At 43.9% G+C, this 27548-nt stretch overlaps 1 protein-coding gene across 1 annotated transcript in view; it reads left to right on the forward strand.

Moving 5' to 3' along the window:
• The window catches only part of ARAP2 (ArfGAP with RhoGAP domain, ankyrin repeat and PH domain 2), a 1270949-nt gene that overhangs the window by 870770 nt on the left and 372631 nt on the right, over positions 1–27548 (forward strand). The window lies entirely within an intron of this gene.

The following is a 27548-nucleotide window of genomic DNA, read 5'->3' on the forward strand; positions in this document are numbered from 1 at the left end:
TGCTCATAGGATTACGTGATTACAGCTAACAAGCTGTAGTTGTTACAGTACATCCTAAATACTCCTGGAAAACCTTTGGCACTCACTATTGTTGTTCATGCGAAGGACATAGTGTAAAAATATATTTAAATATAAATATATATATATATACAAGCAGCCCGTCCCGGCGTTGTCCTGGTATGAATTGCTGCCGGCCAGTAGTATATTGTTTTGTAGGATTTCGTTTTGATAGCATTTCTTATCTATGACAGGCCTGTGAAAACTTCGATTCGCAGTGCACTGCTGATGCACCTAAGAGTGCGCGTTCAGTAGTGTGTGAACTAGAGTTTCCCTACTTTATTTTTCCTTGCAATATTAAATAGCGCAAACTCGACAACATGGCATGAGCACAATTTACATTACAGAAGAACACATTCATTTGTGGTAGGCACGGGGAGACAAAGCAATGTGCCTGGAATCACAGGATGTTGAGCTGATGCCGAGATTCGAATGTAGATCCCCAGCTCTAAAGTTCGCAATTGTAGAACTTGTGGCCGGAGGTGTGTCTAAAAGTGTATGTCGGTGCTGGCCATCAATGAGAGAGACCTGTGCATTTTTCAAATGGGTGGTGAAAAAATATGAGTATGTTGCTGGAGATGTGGGCCGCCGTGCCACCAATGTACTTACCGGGGGAGGGTAAACACCCATTATTCCGCAACTTTCTTTCCGCATACCATCACTCCGCATACTTTCATTACGAAAGTACCATGACTCTGCAATGCCATTTTAACGCATGGCATTACATTTTATATGCTTTTGCCACGCATACATTTACAACGAAATTCGTTGTAAATGCATGAATGGTAAAAGCATGTTTTTTTAATGTTTGGATAAGGTAAGTATGGGTATAGGGGTATATGTTTTGGGGTACTGAGGTATATGTTTTGGGGTGTTTGGGTATTTTAAGGGTTCAGATATAGTTTTGGATTATGGGGTACAAGGGTAGTTTTAGGGTTTAGGGATAGGTATGGGTTTTGGGTTACAGGGGTATTTTTAGGGTTCAGGGCTAGGTTTGGGTTTTGGGGTATAGGGGTATTTTTAGGGTTCAGGGCTAGGTTTGGGTTTTGGAGTACAGGGGTATTTTAGGGTTCCGGGCTAGGTTTGGGTTTTGGGGTACCAAGTTATTTTTAGGGTTCAGGGATAGGTTTGGGTTTTGGGGTACACTGTCTATTTATAGGGTTAAGATGGGTTAGTGTTCAAGGGTGTTGGGGTATTTTAAGGAGTAAGGGTGGGTTATGATTTTGGAGTGTACGGGTATTTGAAGGGAGCAGGGTGGGATTAGCACACGATATGAGAAATGGCATGAAGGGTGGAACGTACCACACGTCCCCAGCGTTTGTCACGCCCCCAGCACACGCCCACAGCACAATGCAGACACGCCCACAAGGGACTACTTTGCTGGCACGGTTCTTTTACCTTTTAAATGTATATGGTGGGCTTCTGCATAGCCTATGTCCTTCTGCTGCAACTGCCCTTTCCAACGCTATATTGGGTTATGTGATTGGTGCTGTGGTTCCTTAGATTACCCGCCTAAAGGCTCAAAGGTTTGGGCTCTCTCTTTATTAAAGTAGTATATATATATATATATATATATATATATATATATATATATTACCTACTGGCGGTCGCCAGTAGGTAGTTATAGTTAGGATTTTTTTCAATGCAAAATCTCAAAATTCTATTTGGAATAACTTTGGTGCCGATTGATGAATCTGCCTGAAAATTTCCTCAAATTTGCCTCGCGGAGCTCCGGTCCTTCCTTGAAAGTTTGGGGGGGGGGATTCGTGAAGCGGGGGCCGAGATAAAAGGGGGGTCCCAAAACGTGTTTTCCCCATGTTAATTTCCATGGGGCGGTCAAACTCACTTTTAGCCCGAACGGCTGAATGGATTTCCACCAAACTTGGCAAAATTGTAGGGACTGGTAGCCCAATGTGCCTTTCCTATGTCCCAAGATATGTGCTCCAGTGGTTTTTGAGTAATTTAGGTTAAAAAAAATATATATATCTATAAGCGCGCTCCGGTAAGCGCACCGGGGCGCGTACTGGGCGCGCTACGCGACCTGCGTGCGGAAAGCTGATTGGCTCTCGGGTGTCTGTAAACATTCCAAACAGTCCGGAGCGGCCGCCATCTTGTGTCTCGGTAGGATCGAGACACAAGAGGTGGCTAAAACAAAGGGGGAATTGACCATAATGGGACAGAGTAGACCCCCCTTCGCCCCCTAGGTTTGATGTGGGGGCCGTAAAAGGAGCCCGCGGGGCAAAAAAAACAAACAAACAATTTTTTCATTTTCGCGGGGGGAGCGCCCATTACGCGCACCGGGGAGCGTACCGGGGAGCGTACCATGGGGAAAAAGAATGACAGTTTTTAAAAAAAGTAGCTATTTAAAAAAAAAAATTGTTGTTTTTGTAATGTATATATACATACACATACATATATATAAATGCATATGCATATATATGCATATATGTGTATATGTGTGCGTGTAGAGAGAGGTAGAGAGGTAGAGGTGTAGAGGTAGATAGGTAGAGGTAGAGAGGTAGCGGTAGAGAGGTAGAGACTAGTAGAGAGAGAAGTAGAGAGAGTAGAGAGATTAGTAGAGAGTAGTAGAGAGCAGTAGAGAGAGTAGCAGAGAGTGAGTGGTAGATAATAGTAGAGTGAATAGTAGAGTGAGTAGTAGAGAGTAGTAGAGAGTGAGTAGTAGAGAGTGAGTAGTAGAGAGTAGTAGAGAGTAAGTAGTAGAGTGAGTAGTAGAGAGTAGTAAAGAGTGAGTAGTAGAGAGTAGTAGAGAGTGAGGAGTAGAGAGTGAGTAGTAGAGAGTAGTAGAGAGTGAGTAGCAGAGAGAATAGTAGAGAGTAGTAGAGAGTGAGTAGTAGAGTGAATAGTAGAGACTAGTAGAGAGAGAGTAGTAGAGAGTGAGTAGTAGAGAGTAGTAGAGAGTGAGTAGTAGAGAGTGAGTAGTAGAGAGAGTAGTAGAGAGTGAGTAGTAGAGAGTAGTAGTGAGTGAGAAGTAGAGAGTGAGTAGTAGAGAGTAGTAGTGAGTAGTAAAGAGTGAGTAGTAGAGAGAGAGTAGTAGAGAGTGAGTAGTAGAGAGTAGTAGATAGTGAGTAGTAGGGCGTAGTGAGTAGCGAGTAGTAGGGAGTGAGTAGTAGAGAGAGAGTAGTAGAGAGTAGTAGAGTAGTAGAGAATGAGTAGTAGAGAGTGAGTATTTGAGAGTAGTGGAGTAGGAGAGAGTAAGTAGTAGAGAGTAGTGGAGAATATTCCAAAGTTTGGTACAGCACCACTTGCACTATGAGTCCAATCAAATCATATCACTTAGAGTCCTTATTGAAGCGCTGAATCTTGGTGTATATTCAAATGCTTTTATTTTCCTTAACCTCATAGGAGCGTCGAACGTTCAGCGCCCAGTGCTGAACGTTCGGAGAACGAATGCTGGCCCGTCGGCCAACGGTCGTGCGCAGCACTGGCAAGGTGGTGCTCGCGACGACCGTTGGCCGATGGCAGCACTTAAGGGGTTAGGTTTATGTACCACAGCCAGCCGAAACGTTTCGCTCTGTACAACAGAACTTCTTCAGGGCGTTCTTATTTCCTTCAAGTTATGTCGGTATCCTGTTGTTCATATAACTAGATATTTCTTCCAAATGTTAGATGAGACGTAAGTACATTCTTATTCAAAGTGACTAGGTATCAATTTTACCCACACAATTCGGGCAGACTTGAGTAATTTATAGCATCCTCAAAGTCAGTCTTTCAAAAATTCAAAAGTATAGGACATGATAATCCAAATCCAAATGTTTTTCAAGAAAAGTCATTTTCAATCGTTCGGAATATCGGTGTTTGGACAGATATGACCCAGGGACCCCCAGTATGCAAGGGGAATTAGTCCCCCCTCTGCAAACGCGCCAGTGGCCTGCATTGCAGAGAGGTGTAAAAAGGGTGTGGCCTTATTACACCTCTCTGCAATGCAGCCCCCTGGCGCATACTGGAGGCTCCTGGTGGGCTAGTTGGCCCCCAGGGACCCCCAGTATGCAAGGGGAATTAGTTACCCCTCTGCAAACGCAGCAGGGGGCTGTGTTGCAGAGAGGTGTAACAAGGGGCATAGCCTCATTACACCTCTGCAATGCAGCCCCCTCGCGCATATTGGAGGTTCCAGGTGGGCTAGTTGGCCCTGAGGGGCCCCCAGTATGCAAGGGGAATTGGTTCCCCTTCTTCAAACATGCACGGGGGCTGCGTTGCAGAGAGGTGTAAAAAGGGTCGTGGCTTCATTACACCTCTCTGCAATGCAGTCCCCTGGCGCATACTGGAGATTCCTGGTGGGCTTTCAGGTCTTATATAGTTAGGAATTAGCATTAAAAAAACCTTTGAAATTCACTGAAAAAACCATAGGTTTCACACCAGTTATAGTTAGGAATTAGCATTTAAAATACCTATGAAATTCACTGAAAAAACCATAGGTTTCACCCCAGTTATAGTTAGGAATTAGCATTTAAAAAACCTATTAAATTCACTGAAAAAAACATAGGTTTCACACCAGTTATAGTTAGCCGGAAATTTTACTGACATAAAACCATTGAAATTCCCACGTTATAGTTAGTTGGACTCACTATAACTTGCGCGCCTGCAATGCACTGCTGATGACGTCACTTATTACATCACTCATGACATGGTCAACACCCCTGCGCTACCCTAAACCCTAAAACCCTACCCCCAGCTTGACCCCCTACACTACACAAATATGACGGCTCTACCCTAAAACCTAAAACACTATCCCCCAGCACGACCCTCTACACTACCCAAACACCACTGCGCTACCCTTAACCCTAAAACACTACCCCCAGCACAGCCCACTACACTACCCAAACACCAGTGCACTACCCTAAACCCTAAAACACTACCCCCAGCACAACCCCCAACACTACCCAAACATCAATGCACTGCCCTAAAACACTACCCCAACATGACCTCCTACACTACCCAAACACCACTGTGCTACCCTAAACCCTAAAAGACTACTCTCAGCATCACCCCTACACTACATAAATACCACTGCACTACCTTAAACCCTAAAACACTACCCCCAGCACGACCCCCCTACTCTGCACAAGCACTACTGCACTACCCTAAATCCTAAACGACTACGCCCAGCACAACCCCCTACACTACCCAAACACCACTGCACTACCCTAAACCCAAATACACTACCCCCAGCATGACCCTATACACTACACAAAACACACTGCACTACACTACCCCCAGCATGACCTCCTACACTACCCTAACACCACTGTACTACCCTAAGCCCTTTAACACTACTCCCAGCATGACCCCCTATACTACAGAAACACCACTGCACTACCTTAAACCCTAAAACACTACCCTCAGCATGACCCCCCTACACTACACCAGCAGCACTGCACTACCCTAAATCCTAAAGCACTACCCCCAGCACAACCCCTACACTACCCAAACACCACTGCGCTGCCCTAAACACTACTCCTAGCACAACCCCCTACTCTACAGAAAAACCACTGCACTACCTTAAACCCTAAAACACTACCCCCAGCATGACCCCCTACACTACACAAACACCACTGCACTACCCTAAACCCTAAAACACTACCCCCAGCAGAACCTCCTACACTATCCAAACACCACTTCACTACCCTAAACCCTAAAACACTACCCCCACACAACCTCTTACACTATACAAACACCACTGCACTACACTAAACCCACCCCTAGCATTACTCCCTACACTACCCAAACATCACTACACTATTGTAAACCCTAAATCTACCTCCAGCATTACCCCTATACTATCAAAACACCACTGCACTACCCTAGACCCTAAAACATTACTGCCAACATGACTCCCTACCCTACCCAAACACCACTGCACTACCCTAGACCCTAAAACACTACCCAGCATGACCCCCTAAACTACCCAAACACCACTGTACTACCGTAAACCATAAAATGCTACACCCAGCACAACCCCCTACACTCCCCAAACACCCCTGTACTACCCGAAACCATAAAACACTACCAGTCCGTTGGAGCACAGCTCTGCATTTGCGAGCCGACAGCCCGTTGCTCTCTCTGTTCGAGCCGAGCCCATGGGCCACAGCTCTCGCTCTGCGAGGTTGCCCGATGGCCCGCAGGTCTCCCTGTGCTAGCTGAATCACAGCTGTCACTCTTCGAACCGATATTGGGAATATAAAGTGGCTCTAAAAAGAGCCTTTGTGATTTTTAGTTGAAGTTACATATAAGTGCGAATGCACAGCTTCATGTTATTCAAAAAAACTTGATTTCCCTGATCTGTGAAGTGTACACCATCACTTCTGTAGATATCAGCCATAAAAAAATGTATGTTTTTGTTGTTGATCGACCCCATTGTATGGTCTCTGAGGTATGCAGACACATCTTTGTTGACATTTTTCCTAGATTTTTTAATCTGAGGCCAAAATTTGTTTGACCATTTCCACTTCTGTCTTTGGCATATATTGGAATATACAGAGACAGTTTAAGGCAAAAGCAACATCAATTGTCTAAAGGTGTCCTTCATTCGAAATAAGCATTTAAAAAACCTTTGAAATTCACTGAAAAAACATAGGTTTCAGGGACGTTATAGTTACAAATTAGCATTTAAAAAACCTTTTTTGCGACTTGTCTATTAGAGGTTTGAGCTGGTCGGCGGATTGGGAAGATCGTATCTCCCTTTATGCAGATGATATTTTGCTTTATCTGGCTTCCCCCGTCAAATCACTCAGATGTGTCTTAGATATCTGTACATCCTTCTGAAGATTCTCAGGCTACTCTATCAAGTGGGGAAAATCTCTCCTCTCTATCCTGTCTGGCGGGACTTTGTCTCTTCCCAGATATTGTACAATACAAGTGGTGTCCGATGGCCTCAAATATTTGGGGATTTTTGTCACAGCTGGCGCCCGGCTCCAATACGAAAGGAATCTGCTCCTGCCCCTACAGTGCCAGCAACGTGATGTTGCTGCCTGGGGGGCGCTTCCACTCTCACTGCTCAGGTGCGCTGCTCTCTTTAAAATGATGTCCCTCCCCCGCTCCCTCTATGCCCTTCAGAACTACCCCGTTCCGGGTCCAGCACGCTATTTTAAAGAGATCGAGGGCTTACAGAGGCAGATACTATGGAACGGGAGACCTAGAATCGCGCTCCATAAGTTGACTCTCAATTGGTATGATGGTGGTATCAGCCTTTCTGACATTAAGAAATATTACTGGGCGGCCCATCTCGCTGCCATTAATCAGGGTACGTATCAGACTCCAGGAGATCCGGGATATGCCATGGACAGATGGCTACTACCGGGCAGCTCATACAACCGAGCCCTCTATGCTAATCCTGAGACCCTGCACCTTTCTGGGCCCACGTCCCACTCGGTCCAGGTGTGGCATGCAGTTAACAAAAGCTTGGGATGGGAGCATAGGTTGACCCTTGCAACCCCCCTGTGGGACACAGCTCAACTGAGTGGGCTTCATTCCTTTAAGGGTTTCGATAAGTGGGACCTCACTGGCACCTCCAGGGTGGGTGATCTTTGGGTGCAGGGTCAGGTGCTCAGTTTTGACCAGCTAAAACAACAATAAAAACTCACAGATTCAGAGTTTTTCCACTATCTCCAGATCCGTCAAGTCTTGACCACCGCCATTAGTGGGGAGTCCCCCTCCTGAATCCTTCCCACTGGAGGATAGAGAACTGGATGGACTCCTCCCTCAGAAAGCCATCTCGTTGACCTACAAGAAACTTGTCAATAACGCACCAGACCCCCTAACCAAACTGTGTGAGTTGTGGGTTGCAGACGGCCTCCTATTAGATGATGAAGAATGGAAAGAAGCATGGCCTCGCCCAGAGAGGTAGCTATCTCTGCGCGTCTTTGACTGGCACAGCTGAAAATTCTGCACAGAATCTACATTACAGGGCCGCAGCTGGCCCGCATGGGGTGTGGGGACAATATTAACTGTAGGCGTCACTGTGGGCAGGTGGCCACATTTATGCATATTCTCTGGGAATGTGAACACATGCAGGGATATTGAAGAGGAATCCATAGTGTCATGAGTGAGGTCCTGCACAAATCCGTCAGCCCTGAGGTCAAGAGATGCTTGTTGAATGTGTGGGAACGCACTGATTTGGTAGGAGCGGAGAAACTGTGCGTTACACTTGGTACCGAAGTGGCCAAAAGGGACATTGCTCAGTTATGGGGAGGGTTGGCAACCCCTATTACCACAATGTGGAAGTGCGACATGGACTAGTGCATGTTCTGGGAGAAGACTGTATATGTGGCAAGGGGTTGCACTCAGAAATGGTCCCGAGTGTGGGCCAAGTTGAATTCGTACAGGGGAGGAATTTGTGTTGCACCATCTGTTCCTCCTGATGAGCACCTAGCATTCCCCATGAGTATTTGACATGCTGTAGTGCTGATTTCCATGATTGTTCTGTAAACCTCATGAATCTGCCATACTCAACCATGTCTGACTTTTGAAACAATGTGATTGCCGATTGATTGTTTATTTTTGTTTTAAAAAATCAATAAAAAGATATTTAAACAAAAAAAACTTTTAACTTCACTGAAAAAACCATAGGTTTCAGGGATGTTATAGTTACAAATTAGCATTTAAAAACCTTTGAAATTCACTGAAAAAGCCATAGGTTTCAGCGACATTATAGTTAGTTGGATATTTCACTCATACAAAACCATAGAAATTCCACTGTTATAGTTAGTTGAGCTAACTATAACTCGCGACCCTGCAATCCACTGCTGATGACGTTACAAATTACATCATTCATGACATGGTCAGTGACATCACTGATGACATCACTGACCGTGAACAAGACAGCGGACGCTGTCGAAACGCGTTGGTGTTTGTTGTTTTTTTGACCCCATGGATTAATAAATCACCTAGAAACTTTAATGCAGTGAAGTGCTGGAATTGTTTTTTGAAAGCGACTCCGTGTTTTCGCCCTCGAAGGGAGAAATATTGTGCAAATAAAGAGCAGTTGGGCTCAACTGCGGGAGTGACGCGACCACGTTTGCAGCGCCGATCTGGGGAAGGAGAGAGCCATAAGGAAGTGATATATATATATATATATATATATTCACTGAAAAAACCATAGGTTTCACACCAGTTATAGTTAGGAATTAGCATTTAAAAAACCTATTAAATTCACTGAAAAAACCATAGGTTTCACACCAGTTATAGTTAGCTGGAAATTTTACTGATATAAAACCATTGAAATTCCCACGTTATAGTTAGTCGGACTCACTATAACTTGCGCGTGCAATGCACTGCTGATGACATCACATATTACATCACTCATGACATGGTCAGTGACATCACTCATGACATCACTGATGACACCATCCAGTGAATATGTGTCTTTCTGAAAAATAAATATTAGTGAGTTATGTTTAAAAATTTAAATACATATATTAGTGTTTCACTTTGTGTATAAGTGGCTACATGTGTTGATAAGTAGCAACATGCGTATGTATATGGGTTATTTGATATTATTATTAGTATCAGTATGAGTGTCTATATGGTTTGGTGGGGGTATTACTTAGCACATAGATGCATGAGTGACTGACTCTTTGTTTGTATGTGTTTTGAAGACAGCATATGTACAGGACTGTATGGGTGGATGAGTGTCTATATGTGTTTGTTAGTGAGTGAATGACTGTCTCTCTAATGTCTTTATCAGTAACTACATATGTTTTAATCTAGTATATATGAATATTGATGTATATAAGTGAGTATATGTGAGAGTAAGAGATTGTAAGATTTCCTTTTTAAATAAGTATGTGTTTCTATAAGTGATTGTTTAAGAGAATAAATATGTGTAATTTTCAATAGAAGTAAGGTGGAAGTGTGTGTATAACTCTATATTCAAATAAATGGATGTCCAATAGTTTATTTGCACGTGTGAATATGTGTGTGAGTAACTTTTGGATGAATGTCGGTGTGTAACAGGATGTATAGGTGTATCACTTCATATGATGAGTGAGTATATGTATGAGTGACTATATAGAACTGTTGGTGAATGAGTGGATGTGTATATAGATAGTGGAATTACTGAATTGCTTGTTGTAACTGATATAGGTATCTCCATTTTTTTTAAAATTTCAGTTTCTATTTTTGAATATGTGTCTCAAGGGTTACATTATAGTGAAAGGAGGTCTGTCACTATGTCACAAGGATGGTGTCATGAGTGATGTCACTGACCATGTCATGAGTGATGTAATATGTGATGTCATCAGCAGTGCATTGCACGCGCAAGTTATAGTGAGTCCGACTAACTATAACGTGGGAATTTCAATGGTTTTATATCAGTAAAATTTCCAGCTAACTATAACTGGTGTGAAACCTATGGTTTTTTCAGTGAATTTAATAGGTTTTTTAAATGCTAATTCCTAACTATAACTGGTGTGAAACCTATGGTTTTTTCAGTGAATTTCATAGGTTTTTTAAATGCTAATTCCTAACTATAACTGGTGTGAAACCTATGGTTTTTTCCGTGAATTTCATAGTTTTTTAAATGCTAATTCCTTTGTATATCGAGTTTCTAACCTTTTTTTTTTTTACAATTTGCTGTTTTTTTTTAAGTATTTATTTTTTTTTATATTTTTTTTCTTTTGCGCTCTGGGTGCGCGCTCCGGGAAGCTTTCAGCTAAGCTCTCCGGTAAGCTTCTCCGAGAGCTCATCTGAAAGCACACCCAGAGCGCAACTGTCGTTCGTGAAAAAAAAATATGAATGAAAAGTTAATAATAATGCAAAACATTTCGTACCATACAAATAAAATTTGTTTTTTTTAATATGGAAAATGATTATGCATTTCTATAAAAGATTGATGACGTCACTTCGGCGCGCAACGTAAGTGCCCTCGGAAGCGCATACGTGCGCGGCGCTTAAACGCACGGAAAAGCGCCTACGATCGCGCCACGTTTGCGACCCGGAAGCGCCTACGATCGCGCTGCGTAAACGCACCCGGAAGTGCTCCGGAGCGCGCAGCGTAAACGCATCGGGTCATGTGACCCTAAAATAACACTTTTCATTGGTTGCTAACAGTTTTTTTTTACAATGAATGAAATCCCCACCCATTTCCTTCACTTCTTCTTTCACTTTTGTGACTGAAAGACCTGCCTTTTTTGCTGCTCCATATTCCTGGATTCATCATGGCTGCCAGACTATCCAGCAGTGAAGATGATTTCATTGATGAAGAGCCTCCTACCCCAAGAGTGAAGGAACATTTCATCTGGAAATTTTTTAAGTTTCCAGAAGGCCAGAAGAAGGTGAATGCACCAAAAGTAGAGTGCAGGATCTGCAAACAGGTCCTGTCACGGGGTAACCCCCAAAAAAAATACTCTTTTGGCAACTTCACCATGATTCGCCATGTGGAGAGGAGGCACCCCCAGAATTTTGCCCGGGAAAGTGTCAGGGCTCTGGCACAGGAGGTTCCCAGAGATGGGGCCTCTACATCAACAGGAGGAGCAACTTCTTCTGGAAGAGAACAATCTCAGGGGCAGGTAGCAAACATTCAACCTGCATTCAACCATGGGGTCGTCAGATGCAGATACTGCAATCAACTCCTCACCTATGGGGAGCAAAGTGTCCTGCTCATGGTTCGGGCATTGGAGAACCATCACTGCCCTTCCCACCCCTAATTTTTTTCTTTTCTTTTTGCTCCTGTTGAGCAGTTTCTATTCCCTGTTTTTGTTCCTCTTCAGTTAAAAGAAGAAAACCAAAAGTTCTTTTCAGAACTACCTCCAATTCTCATCAAAGAGCTATAATCTTAAAAAATGAAGAGTAAGTGAAATATAGTGCATTGATAATTGAAAGGAGAATGAGTAAGAAAGAACAGAAAGGTATGAGAGGTGAAAGGAAGTGAAGTAGGAGGACTGAAAGAAGGTGAGTGTTAGAAAAGAAAGTTATGACACAGTGAATAAACTGGAGGCCTCATTTCTGAAAAGTGACGCATCGCTACGTGAAAATAGCGATGCGTCACTTTTCTGGACGCACTCCTTATGACATTCCAGATATGTCATATTTAATATATGACTAATCAATTCGCAAGGAGTTACAGATATGTCAGTATTTCTGACATATCTGTAAACACAAAAGTAACGCATTGCAGGAGTGCGTCACAAAAGTGACGCAACTCCAATAATGTGTCCTTTCACATGGAAAAAGCACCATGTGAAAGGTTTGCTGTGAAGCAGGCGCAAGATTTTGGCGCAACTGCATCCTAAAAGTGACGCACTGCGTCATTATTACCAAGCTTTTTGCAAGGAACACCCCCTCTGCATGCATTATACCTGACACTATTTTTTAAAAAGTGACGCATCTAGGTACATGGGTCACTTTTTAAAACTCTGCGCCATATTGTATCTGCATCAGGTATAATGTATGCAGAGGGGGCAATCCCTCGCAAAAAGCTTGGTAATAACAACGTACTGAAATCTATGAGATTTCCCTGCGTCACTTTTAGGATGCTATTGCGTCAAAATTTTGCGCCAGCCTCGCATCACTTTTATGTTTACACATATGTCAGAAATACTGACGTATCTGTAACTCCTTGCAACATGATTCGTCATACATTAAATATGACACATCTGGAATGTCATAAGGACTGTGGACAGAAAAGTGACGCATCACACCAGCAGTGTAATAAAATGTGCCTCGTTGCACTATATTTAAAGGATGCAACAGCATCCTAAAAGTGACGCAGTGAAATCTCAAACATTTCACTGCGTCGCTATTACAAAGCTTTTATTTGGAGAACACCCCCTCTGCATGCATTATACCTCACGCAGATATAATGTGGCGCTTGATTTTAAAAAGTGACCCATCTACCTAGATACCTCACTTTTTAAATATAACGCAACGCAACACATTTTTTTACACTACTGGTGCAATGCGTCACTTTTCTGTGCGCACTCCTTATGACATTCCAAGTAACGCATTGCTGGAGTGCGTCACAAAAGTGACGCAACTCCAGTAATGTGTCCTTTCAAATGGGGAAAGCAGCATATGAAAGGTCTTGCCTCAGTCTAACACCTGCTGTAAAGCAGGCACAAGATTTTGACGCAACAGCATCCTAAAACTGACGCAGTGAAATCTCAAAGATTTCACTGCGTCGCTATTACAAAGCTTTTTGCGGGAGAACACCCCCTCTGCATGCATTATACCTGACGCTATTTTTAAAAAGTGACGCATCTAGGTACATGGGTCACTTTTTAAAACTCTGCGCCATATTGTATCTGCAACATGATTCGTCATACTTTAAATATGACACATCTGGAATGTCATAAGTAGTGCGCACAGAAAAGTGACGCATAACACCAGCAGTGTAATAAAATGTACCTCGTTGCACTATATTTAAAAAGTGACGCATCTAGATAGATGCGTCACTTTTAAAATATTGCATAACAATGCGCATTTTTTTACACCGCTGGTGCGTCACAAAAATTGACGCACAGGAAGCGCAAAACTAACAGCGCAAGGCCTTCATAAATATGGTCCTGGATTTTCCCCGTGCTTCGCCGGTGCGCGTACCATGCGCTTCCCCCGCGCAAAACGAAAAAAAAATTTTAATGCCCTGCAGGACCCTATTTTAGTCCCTACAACAAACCTAGGGGGTCAGAGGGAGTCTACTCTTCCCCCTTATGGTCATTTGCCCCTTTTTTTTTCAAACCCCTTGTGTCTCGATTTTACCGAGACACAAGATGGCGGCCGCTCCGCACTGTTTAGAATGTTTACAGACAACTGAGATCCAATCAGCTTCCTGCGCGCAAGTCGCGTGTCGCGCCTGGAGCGCACTCCGGTGCGCGCACGGGAGAGCGCCTATAGATATATATATTTTTTTGAACCTAAATTACTCAAAATCCACTGGAGCACATATCTTGAGACATAGCAAAGGCACATCGGGCTACCAGTCCCTACAATTTTGCCAAGTTTGGTGGAAATCCATTCAGCCGTTCGGGCTAAAAGTGAAATCGACCGCCCTATGGAAATTAACATGGGGAAAACGCGTTTTGGGACCCCCCTTTTATCTCGGCCCCCGCTTGACGAATCCCCCCCAAACTTTCAGGGAAGGACCGGACCGCCATGAGACCATTTTCCTGAAAATTTCAGGCAGATTCGTCAACCGGCGCCAAAGTTATTCAAAATAGAATGTTGAGATTTAACATTGAAAATTATCCTAACTATAACTACCTACTGGCGACCGCCAGTAGGTAATATATATATATATATATATATATATATATATATATATATATATATTCACTGAAAAAACCATAGGTTATAGACCATATATAGTTAGGGATTAGCATTTAAAAAACCTTATTTTATTTGCACAAAACCATTGAAATTCCATATATAGTTAGTTGCACTAACTATATATCGCGGACCCGCAATCCACTGCTAATGATGTCACATATTACATCATTCATGACATGGTCAGTGACATCACTGATGACATCACTGATGACATCTCAAATGACATCACTGATGACATCACTGATGACATCTCAAATGGACGGAATCGGCTGAAATTTTCAGGAAAATGGCACATTTTGTTTCTGAGCAGCTCCTGGAAATTTGGGGGGGGTCGTCAAGGGGGGGCCCGAGAAAAAAGGAGGGTCCCAAAACGTGTTTTTCCCATGTTAATTTCCATAGGGCGGTTGGACTCACTTTTAGCCCGAACGGCTGAATGGATTTTCACGAAACTTGGCAAAATTGTAGGGACTGTTAGCCCGATGTGCCTTTGCTATGTCTCAATATATGTGCTCCAGTAGTTTTTGAGAAATTAACGTTCATAACAAGATATATATCTGTAACAGCGCTCCGGGCAGCGATCCGGTCCGCTTACTTTTCGCGAAACGGAACTTTGCGCGCAGAAAGCTGATTGGCTCTCCGGTGTCTGTCAACATTCTAAACAGTCTGGAGCGGCCGCCATCTTATCTCTCGGTAGGATCGAGAGAGAAGAAGAGGTGAAAAACGAAGGGGGAATTTAATGAAAGGGGGCAAGGTATACCCCTCTTGACCCCCTAGGATTGTTGTTGGGGTTATTAAAGGGTCCCGTGGGGAAAATAAAAAAAAATGATTTTTCACGGTAGAAGCGCTTCACGGGCCGCGAACTGGGCCGCAAACTGGTAGCGAAACGGGAATTCGCCATTTTGTGCTTCGTTTTAATTGTTTAGAGACAAAAATGATCACCGCACATTGGCCACAATGCATGAATATCGCTGAAAAGTCAGCGATATTCATGCATTATCCAGCAAATGCTCTTAGCCATGTTATCCACCTTCCATTGGATAACATGGCTAAAAACTGCTCTGTGCGTGAGCTTTTTTTTTTTTTTTTGCTGCGTGACGTTTGTTAACGTTCGATTCGATGGAAATCAGGAAGTGATGACCACCATTTTGTCACTGCGAGTAAATATTTTGTTATAAATGAATCCTTATTGATAAACGTTGTCTGCGCCATCTTGCGTTTTTGTCCAATGCCACAATTTTGTCGTGCACGGCAGCCATTTTAGATGCCTTGACCAGGGCCACTCTCTGCACGCCGCCGATCCTCAGCATGGCTCCCCACCCTCGCAAGCATCTCCCCCACGCACTGGTCACCCCCGCTCTTTCTCTCATGCATGGGCCATATACTTCCCCCCATCTGCGCTGCTCTTCTCTGAGAATCACACCCTGTGCCCGCCCGACACCTCCCTTTCACCCTATTCACTACCGCACCCTCTGACACTCCTCTTCCTCTGTGTCCGATTGTCCAGGCCGGAACTAGGCTATCACCTAGCCCTGCGGATGTAGTTTATGGCCCCAGCTGTAGAGTATCCAGACATGCCAACCTTCCCGATTCAGGCGTGAGACTACTGATTTCAGTGCTAGTCTCCCGCCTCCCGATTCCTGCAAGCAAAAACCCGGGGGCATATTACCAACAACTAGCGATAATTTTTGTCTCTAACTTGTTTAGAGACAAAAATTATCGCCGCACATCGGCGAATTTTATCGCACATAAACCTCGCTATTAGCAAGGTTTATCGCAAATGCAATAAAAAACGGCCGCAATGCATGAATATCGTTGAAAAGTCAGCGATATTCATGCATTATCCAGCAAATGCTCTTAGCCATGTTATCCACTTCCTATTGGATAACATGGCTAAAACTGCTCAGGGCAGGTGTTAGGTTTTGGAGATATTCGCGCTTTGCGCGAATATCTCCAAAAGTTGGTAATAGGAGATAGCGATGGTTAGGGACTGTTTCCAGTCGCTAAAATCTTGGCACGCCCACTTTGCATGTCATTAGTGATAAATATCACTGATATGCAAAGCGGGGCCCAAGATGGTCGCTATCTCCTTTTAGCTGTCACTAACTGGTGTTAGCGACAGCTTGGTAATAGGGAGATAATTTTATCTCTTTTTTTTGGGCTTTTAAAGCCAAAAAAGCGGAAATAACCCCCCTTGATAATATGCCCCATGATTTCTCGGGGGTTTCAGCTGACAGGGCTTGGTATTGTGTTACGTGCTAATTCTTCCAGGAAACGTCAGAGGGTCGATGCAGGGGTTCTAGAAGGGGTGATAAACCATTTAAGCCTCATGAACAAGCGCATGGTCTTTTAAAGATTTATGAAGTACTCGGGGCGGCGGTGTGTGTGTGCCCTCTTTCAGGAGTGGGCGGGGGGGGCACTGCCAGCAACTTGCCAGGCCAGGCAGTGTTCAACACGTGCATCACCCTTTCTCTGCCTGCTATTGCGCTCCATGCTTCGGAAAGGTAAGAAAAAGAACGTGCATTTGAGTTTGAAATGTCCGATCTTGTAGCAGTACACTTGCAAAGCCCACACATGACAATAATCCGATTCAAGGCCCCATTCACCCTATTTTTTAAACATATATAGCACTCCAACAAAGTTAGATTTTAAAACTTTATTAACATTTAACTATAATGAACGGAACAAAAACTGTAAAAACATTTAAACATTTTTCACCCAAATAAGCAACAATGGTCAGAAGCTGTCTTTTGTGCGAATAGTCCCAAGGCAGCACAACGTGCAGAGTTCTGGACGGCACCCAGGTGATGTCACCTGGGTGCCGCACTGGTTTTTGGGATCCTACAATGCTGCTCCGAAAATTGGCGTGGGGCGTCCCGGGTGGTGCGGGGGGAGGCCTCGTCAGTAGCGGTCTGTTGTGCGAATAGTCCCAAGGCAGCAGAACGCGCTGAGATGTTGATGGCACCCAGGTGATGTCCAGTAAACTGCCGCACTGGTTTTGGTATCCTACAATGCTGCTCCGAAAATTTGCGTGCGGCGGCCCCGGGGGGGGGGGGGGGGGGGCTTGGGCGCGTGGGGGAGGCGGCGTGAACGGGCCTCCCCAGGTGGCGGCCATCCAGCTGAGTTGCGCCCGCTCTTGCGGCTACAGCATCTCGCTCACCATGTTGTTGAGTTGCTCCCACTCTTGCAGTGCAGCGATAGGCGCCTGCCACATGACTCTTAAAATGGCGGACGGCTCTTCGGTTTTGGGCCTGGTCCACTGAAATGGCCCTGGGACACCTTGGAACTCGGACGCTTGCCTGCTAGGGCTTGGGCTCCATTCTCGAAAAGCGTCCCCTCAGCCGTGAAGATTCTACAAAAGTCTTGGGGGCCCCCGACTCCCGCAGGCTTCCGGTGGGGAGCGGCTGCCATGATTGCTCGCGGAATGACCATGACGGAGCCACGAGATGGTGGTGCTCTCATGCTGACGCCAGCTTCAGTCTGAATGATCCAGAAACAAGGTGGAGCTTTCATCGTTTGGGAAAAAAAATGTTCTAAACCAATGAAAAGTGTTATTTTTAGGTCATATGACCAAGGCTTCCATCTTTAGGAAACCAAAAGTAAAATGATCCAATGAAAAGTTTTATAAACAAGTCATATGACCTGTTATGCGGCATAGGGCTACAAAAAGCGTAGAAAATCCGTTGGCACGTGAGGCGGCGTCAGTAGCGGACCGATGTGCGAATAGGCCGAAGGCAGCACAACGCGCTGAGATATGGATGGCACCGAGGTGGTGTCAAGCAAATTGCCGCACTGGTGTGGCCATCCTACAATGCTGCGCCGAAAGACGGCGTGTCCAGCTGAGTTCCGGTCACTCTTGCGGTACAGTGAGTCGAACGTGCCGAGATCCGGATGGCACCGAGGTGGTGTCCAGCAAATTGCCGCACTGGTGTGGCCATCCTACAATGCTGCGCCGAAAGACGGCGTGTTCAGCTGAGTTCCGGTCACTCTTCTGGCACAGTGACTCGAACGCGCCGAGATCTGGATGGCACCGAGGTGGTGTCCAGCAAGTTGCCGTACTGGTGTGGCCATCCTACAATGCTGCGCCGAAAGTCGGCGTGGGGTGCCCCGTTGGCTTATGAGGTGATGTCAGTAGTGGACCGATGTGTGAATAGGTCGGAACCAGCACAAGGCGCCAAGATCCGAATGGCAAGTCCTGGATGTTGAGTGCCTCAGTTGAGATTTCTGAGCAGTGTTTGTAAGACTGTCTGAAGCTTATGTGCACCTGCTGCAGCTTCACTATTGCCCTGGTGTGGCCAAAGGTCGCACATGACATAGGCGGCCGGCTCCCGAGGTCCGGCGGAACTTTTTTCCTTTTCCTTTCTGCTTCTTTTCCTACAATCCGTTTCATCTGAAGACACGACCAGGTCCCTGAATGTGTGCAGGGGGACGCTATTGATTGAATGAAAATGGCGGCTTGACACAAAGCTGACTCAAGCGTTGCTGTTGATGCTATACAGACAAAAATTGGTTTTCAGTTTGTACATTCTTCAGGATTTTTTTTTCTATCCAAGTCTGATTGACAGTTTGTAGAAAAATGGCTTCAGATTTTCCACATACTACTCTTCAACATTCTTCCTAAATGTAACAATGTGAAACTCACTAGGAGAACGGCTGTTTCTGTTTCCTTTCAAAATGCTGCCAACAATATTTTCTGAATGGAAGACACCATCTTGTAGCATAAAGGGCCGAAAGGGGTTCTGGTCTGGCCGATGGTTGGTGGAGACATTTTGACTATATCTTGGACCTGCCCGGCCTCGCACAAAATGGCGCCAGTATAAATGGGACTCGTAACTCCTTGCCCGCAAATGTATATCTAGAAAATGTTATTGTAAGTGGCCCTGTCGTATTTTAATTACAAAATGTACGTCCACCGATTCCGCAACTGTTAGACACCTTTGTTCTTGCAACCTAATGGCCCGCTCGTTACGTTCCTCTACAGTGTAAATGTCTCCTCATCATATACGATTTCAGTTTGCTCCGTGGCCGGCCCACGTGGTTATAGGCCCGTATTTGTATACTGATATTTTCACAATAAAGGTTTTTAAAACAAAACACGGTAGTAGTATTTACATTGGTAAAGTTTTTACTTTTAGTCACTGTTTTCGAATCAGTAAAAGGCAAGTGAAATAAAGCAGTCCAATTACATGACGGATAAAAGGTATAATATGTAGGAACGCAGTAAAGATAAATGGTCAAGGGCAGTTGTGTTTTTCATTTCTGCAACATAAAGTGATCGATAAGAATCTGATAATCAGGCGTATCGGCGACTAAGACAGCAGGCCGAGTCTCTTTTACTCAACGGCTCCGTCATGGAACGAAGAAACGCCCTTTTTCTCGAAAAAGGAATATATTTTACTTGCAGGACAGTTGTAAATTTTCCGGGAAAGTACATTAGCCTGGAATATTATAACATATATGTTTTAAAAAAAATAATGTTCGAAAACAATAAAAAGCGTAATTTTTAGGTCATATGACCAAGCTTTTCATCATTAAAATAACAAAAGCAAAATGAACCAATGAAAAGTTTTATTAACAAGTCACATGACCTGTTATGCTTACGTTACGCGCTGCGCGCCGCGCCTCGGATCACTTCCGGGTGCGCTAACGCGGCGTGTCTTATAACGCATTACGCGACAACGTAGGTCAAGAATATAGTCAAAATGTCTCCACCAACCAGCGTTCGGAACACAACCCCTTTCAGCAGTCCAAAAAGTTCTGTTAAATGACAACAGAGGGGACAGGCAAGAAGAACCATCAGTCAAAGAGGGGAGGGCAAGTTCTTCTCTTCCGGGTCATGTTGGGGCGCTACCGAAACTGATCGAATTGGTAGTCTAAAGTGTTTCTGGATGTTTCAGACTAAAGCTGGCGTCAGCATGAGAGCACTACCATCTCGTAGCTCCGTCGTGGCCATTCCACGAGCAATCATGGCAGCCGCTCCCCACCAGAAGCCTGCTGGAGTCGGAGGCCCCCAAGACTTTTGTAGAATCTTCACGGCTGAGGGGACGCTTTCGAGAATGGGACCCAAGCTCTATCAGGGAAGCGTCCGAGTTCAAAGGTGTCCCAGGGCCATTTTAGTGGACCAGGTCCAAAACCGAAGAGCCGGCCGCCATTTTGAGAGTCCTGTGGCAGCCGCCTATCGCTGCACCGCAAGAGCGGGAGCAACTCAACTACATGATGAGCGAGACGCTGTAGTCGCAAGAGCGGGCGGTAAACAGCAGAATGGCGGAAGAGGCACAGTGTAGCAAAAGCGGGCGGAATGGCAACTGAAACGGTAAAGGGGCGCCCCACTACAGCGTGTCTTCAGGTCAAACGGATTGTGGGACAAGGTGCAGAATAGAAGAGTCATCAAAAGGCAAAAAGTTCCGCCGGACCCCGGGAGCCGGCCGCCTATGTCGGGGGCGATCTCAGGCTACACCGGTGCTATATGACTTGGGGAGGGTGTCGGAGCCAAGCGTCTTCTCCGAGTCCATGGCCATCACACCGCCCCTCAGGGGCCTCCGTCAAGCTGTTTAGGAAGGTAACATATCACATTGTTTTCTAATGCAGTCAGGTCCACAAACGACACTCACTTACTTTGAGAATAGTGAAGCTGCAGTAGGTGGAAATAAGCTTCAGACAGTGTTACAAGCACTGCTCAGAACTCTTAACTATGGCACCCAACATCCAGAACTTATGCCATTTGAGAATGGCAGTGACATTGAAGCAACTCAGGGACCAAAACCATTAACGTACTTTCACGTATGAAAAACTTACTTGGGGAGGGGGCAGGAGCGAAGCGCCCCCTCCCAGTCCGCGCCACCACACCGTATGTTGAAAATCTGAAGCCATCGTTCTACAAAGTCAACCAACCTTGGATTGAAAAATCTAGAAAAATGTACAAACTGAAAACCAGTTTTGGTCTGCATAGCATCAGTAGCAACGCTTGCTATCAGAGTGCATGAGTTTCATGCTCGATCGATTGAGCTAGCCGGATCGGGCAATAAAAAGTATAAAATAGTTATGTAAATAGTTATTTAATAAAATGTTTTACCCTGTTTCTTTGCTGGTGTGTTGTCTATATTTTTAATATTTGCATAGGGTTTGTCGTTATTTTGGGCGGGGTGGGTGACGGAGTCGAGCTGTCTTGCAGCCCTCATGGTGTGGAGCTCAGTTCATCTCACTATTTTCGTATTTCTCATGAAGGGTTGTTCCTAATATTTCTATTTTAGCGAGGTCAAAAAGAGATCCAATTAGTGGCCTACTGATTTTGCTCGATTACTTTTATTTTTTTACACGATTTTTCACTATCTGCAAAGACTAAACAGAGTATTGCGACTTTGTGCTTGTTTGTAAATAGAGAATGATCCAAAGAGAACCAATTCTAAAACAGTAAATGCTTGGATAACAATCAATCAAATGGAGAGACAAGCAGGCACGACGGATTACAACGGGGGCAAAGGCCTGCGTTAACTACCGTTCACTATCTGCAAAGAGAGAGTACTACTAAGAGAAAAGAGGGGAAGGGGGGGGGGCAGCGTTCAAAGCACATCAGCGTGCATAAATACGAAAATGTTTTTATCTATCACGTACTTGACATTTTAAAGCTTTTCATATTTGCTATTAAAAAACCAATGAAATTCACAGAAAAAACCATAGGTTATAGTGGATATATAGTTAGGAATTTGCATTTACAAAACCTTGAAAATTCAATGAAAAAACCATTGGTTTTAGGCCATATATAGTTAGGGATTTGCATTTACAAAACCTTTTTTTACTCGCATAAAACCATTGAAATTCCATATATAGTTATAAGCGCTAACTATATATCGCGCACCCGCAATCCACTGCTGATGATGTCACATATTACATCATTCATGACATGGTTAGTGACATCACTGATGACATCACTGATGACATCTCAAATGACATCACTGATGACATCACTGAAAACATCTCATTTGACATGACTGATAACATCACTGATGATATCATTCATGTGATAATACCATGAACCTCTTCAGACTCTAATATAACCTTAGATACAATCAGTGTAAACAGACAGTCACAGACTGTCACTCATCCATGGAGTTACTCACACACCGAGTCAGTTATGCCAAAAATCAATCACACCTCCATTTTCTCAACTATACAGTTATACACACCTTACTTATTCAAACATATACTAACACATATTTACTTTACTCTCTTATACAATCCCTGTTACAAGTTCACAATGATCCATACAGCCACTCACACATTCACTGGCTCTTATGCACAGTTATTTATATATGTCAACTCTCACATGTACTGTGTTTTACATATGTACTTACTTTGACATGTAGCACTGAGATATCCATTCATTCACCAATACACTCATGCACACAGTCAACCGCCCATACAGCTGTTTCCACATGCACTTTTGAACCCATACATCTAGTGAATCAACTGCTCACACATCTATGCACAGAGTCATACACCTCCCAGCCACCCACACACACACTCAGTCTCCCATACAAATACTTGGGCAACCAATCAATAACCCATATAGTTACTCATATAGCTACTGATCAACACATGCAGCAGTTTACAGAACAACAGACATAATGATGCACAAATTAAGACAGTTTAGTCACTAACCCATGCACTGAGTGAGACACATTTAATCACTCACTCATACAGTCAGACATGCACCTACTAAATCCTTCATCCAGACACTTATACATCCACTCATTCTTCAATATGTAAGACATATTTTTACTTTACAAAAACATACAGTCACTGGATGTTGTCATCAGTGATGTCATCAGTGATGTCATTTGAGATGTCATCAGTGATGTCATCAGTGATGTCACTAACCATGTCATGAAGGATGTAATATGTGACATCATCAGCAGTGGATTGCGGGTGCGCGATATATAGTTAGCGCTTATAACTATATATGGAATTTCAATAGTTTTATGCGAGTAAAAAAAGGTTTTGTAAATGCAAATCCCTAACTATATATGGCCTAAAACCAATGGTTTTTTCATTGAATTTTCAAGGTTTTGTAAATGCAAATTCCTAACTATATATCCACTATAACCTATGGTTTTTTCTGTGAATATATATATATATATATATATATATATATATATATATATATATATATATATATATATATATATATATAAAAGGTCAGTTCAAATTCCTCCTAGCTGTTTAAACAAAGACCAACGAGTCCCAAAGTTTTTGGCAAAAGGGTTTATTCCTGCAAACTCAGCAGCGCAGTAGATGACGCGTTTCGGGCAAAAGCCCTTGATCACATCAGATTTAAATTCCCACAATGCCCTCTTTAAATACTTGTGAATACACCATGTGACTAGTGAAACTAGATAACATACTACTGGTAGAGGTACTTGTTTGGAAAAGGGGTACATGGTTGTATTATTAGGATGTTCCTATGTCTATGATACATTTTAGTAACCAAGTTAACATAATACCTGCATGAATGCTGGTTAATTCAAAATTAGCTTAGAGTCCAATATGAGTTATACTCCATAAAGTGCATATTATTTCCTTGCTGTTTGTATGTGCAAATTATCGCCACTTATAAATACATTACTATAAATATAAATATGAATATAAATAAACATATAAATATCATAGTACAAAATTTCATATAGTTTAAAAGTAATAATGTGCATACTTAAAAACCTCGTATAAAAACAGTATAATATTGTGGTACAAATTATGGTACCACCTCAATGTGCAAAATAGTCGCATTTGTAAACATAACTACAGATGTGCAAGTCATGCCAATAAATAGAAGGCTCAATGGACCTAAACCTAAGTTCATAATTTAGTCTATGAACATATTTTTCAATGTATCAAACTGGGGACATCTATGTTTGATGGCAACCCCTATATGCAGACAGATGAAATTGTTCTAATCATGGCTAGGTTTGGATGTGATGAGAAAAGTTTTGTGAATGCCCACAAGTCTGTGGATATGTTAGATTTGGGGGTCTCTAGTTGGCACAGGTAGGTACTTGTGACAAATAGGGACCCTTGTCTCTAGTCAGGATAAGGGGATTACACTACTAAAATAACCCCTGCTCACTCCCTTGGTAGCTTAGCATGAGCAGACAGGCTTATCTCAGAGGCAGTGTGTAACGCATTTGTGACTACACAGTAACCCAGTGACAACACTACAAATGGACACCACACAAGGTTTTATATAAAAAATAAGTATACTTTATATAGAGTTATCACAAGACCATAAACAACAAAAATACACAATACTGTTACTTTAAGATGGTAGATTTAGTTTAGTTTAGTTAAATTCTTATGATGCAACACTTTGCGTCAATGTACCTGAGGTTGCATTGCGCTTCCACGACAAGCAATGTTGCAGCGAGGGAAATGCGGCAAAGTTCAAGTACAAAGAAATAAAGACGAGAAGATCGTCCAGATGCGGCACGCTTCTCCGAGGATGCAAGAAGCTCTCGGTTCTATGCGTGGACTGCAGCGGCAACACACTTGTTCCGCGATGCAACGGAAGCAGCTCCACTTGCAACACTCTTCTCCCACGATGCGTGAAGTTTCCGCACAATGCGACTACTACAGCAGCAACATCCACGATGCGATGGCAGCAGCTCCGATGGCGGCGCCCTTCTCGGGGATGTGAGGCGCATTTCTTCGATGCAGTGCAGTGTGACAGTTCCAGTGGCGACAACCTCCCTTGGAGTTGCAACGGCAGGCACAGCAACAGCGACACGCTCCGACTTCTTTGCGAGACTCTCCTCTCGATAGGGTGCAATGCAACAGCTACAGCGGCGACGACCTCCTTCGGAGTTGCGACCGAAGCAGCAGCGACGGCGACACGCTTCTTCTTTGTTGCGGCACGCTTCTCTCCGATGCGGTGCAGTGCGACAGTTCCAGCGGCAACACCCTCTTTCGGAGTTGCAACAGCAGGCACATCGACGGTGACATGCTTCTTCTCGATGAGTCGCACTTCTAGCTCCTTGCGACAGGCAGTTCCTTAGAAAGCCCAAAGCAGCAGCAGGCACTTCCAAAAGAACTCTGGGGAGCTGGGGGTTGAAGCCTGTTGTCCCTGAGACTTCAGCAGGAGGCAAGCTCTTTTCCAAGCCCTTGGAGATCCTTCACAAGTTGAAAGCATAGTACACAAAGCTCCTTTCTCCTTCCTTTGGCAGTAAGGCAACCACTGCAGGCCAATCCCTCAAGCAGCACTTCAGCTTGGAAATAGTCTCTTCTCAGTTTCCTTAGGTTCCTCTCCTCAGTAAATGTTTCTTCTCATAGTCTAAAGTGATCTAATTTCATGGGATCAGGTTCCCAATATTTATACCCCAAAATCCTTTGTTCTCTGAGGGGAGAGGGGCCTTTTCCCAGTCCAAACCAGTTCTGAAGCACTCTGTTTACCAGACTTCTCCTTTCCTTTCACAGTGCAGGGAAGGCACATCGGACGCCCCACAGGAGGTGGAGCAAGCATTGTGGAAGGGAAGTACAGTCCTGGAGCACTTTGTTTACAGGACTCCTTCTCTTCTTTCAGTGTGCAGGGCAGAGACATCAGCTGCTCCCCAGGAGGTGGAGCCAGCATTGTGGAAGGCAGGCACAGCCCTATTCAAGGTTCAGGTGCAACTCCTCCCTCCCATCTAGATGCAGATGTCTCTATTCACCACTGGGCTGACTCATCCCGTCTCTTGGAATCCCCCAGCCCTGTCACTCACAAAACCAGACAAAGGAATACACAACCTAGCAGTTGCATGCTTGAAAGGTTAGGCAAGTGAACAAGAATGGCTGTAATTCACTATTATGACATGCCACACACATCAGGGCTTGTCCTACCTTATACTTACAATGCACCCTGCCCTTGGGCCTTCCATAGGGGTGACTGATATGAAGCAAAGGGAAGGTTTTGGGACTGGCAAGTGGTGCACTTGCTGAGACAGCATGACAGTACCAGACTGCATGCAGGCTCTGCAATGGCAGACCTTAGACACATTTTATAAGGCTGCTTCTGTGGGTGGCACAACCAGTACTGCAGGCCCACCAGCAGCATTTGAATGTACACTCCCTGGGCACACTCAGTGCACTAGACTAGGGTCCGACAAGTAAACCAAATAGCCAAACATGGAACCACTGATTAATATATCAATTTACAATAGGGGGCACTTGCACTGTGGCACTGGACAGCAGTGGCACAGTGCCCAAAGCATCTAACACCAGCAAAAATACAAGCGGCAAAAGCAAAAATGGAAGGGAGACCCACGCCAATGGTGCCAGGTCTAACAATATGCATAAGCATACTGGGCACCTGACTCTTTAACACCTACTTCCCATTCCCAGGAGATTAGGTAATAACTGTAATTTTACGTCTAATTGGAGCGCTGTTAATTGTGTATATACTGGCTTATGAGTTAAAATCAATTTAGCAAAACTTTTTATTTAAATACAAATGGAGATTTTTTTGTAGGCTGAAAGTACATACACACAAACAGCTTTTTAAATAGGGAACCGTGTGTATTGTTGATGTACTATGAGGAATAAGAAAATGCCATATTATTGCCATTGATTTTTGCAAACTTTTAACTGTAAAACTCCTTCTTGCTAGCATTTTGTGGTGTTTATTAGACGGATACATATGTCTAACCGAGTTTCTGCCTCATACTTGCAACCGACGTTATGTGTAGTAAGGTATGCAGTTTTATGGTATCATACACATCTAACCTAAGCAATACGATAAATGATACCGCCGAGTTTCAGATGGTATGTTTAATATTGATGTCACAGTCTAGGTCCACCCTTTATTACCACACGGTTTCACCTAATCTCAGACTGCAGAAAGACCAAGAGAGCTAGTGCTGAAAAAACATTACATTAGTGAAAGCTAGAACTAAAAACACATCTCCAATTTCCCAGAGGAACATTTTAAAATAACAGCACACTACTTACTGCTGAATCCTATTCGATTCATTTGACTGCATTTACTTTACATTCATGCAGTTTTAATAACTTTAAGTAGATTTATTTGTAATGATGAAAAATGAGTGTTTTTAACAGGGTTCCTATTTCCCTCACTTACCAGAGGGCGCTTGCGATAACTGCTCAGCACAAATCACGCTACATTTTGTTTATTTGCTCATTTGATTCACTGGTGACAAAACACTATTTGTTACCCACCTTAAAAGAGGCTAATA

Source organism: Lissotriton vulgaris, chromosome 3_2 (assembly GCF_964263255.1).
Source record: "Lissotriton vulgaris chromosome 3_2, aLisVul1.2, whole genome shotgun sequence".
Lineage (NCBI taxonomy): Eukaryota > Metazoa > Chordata > Amphibia > Caudata > Salamandridae > Lissotriton > Lissotriton vulgaris.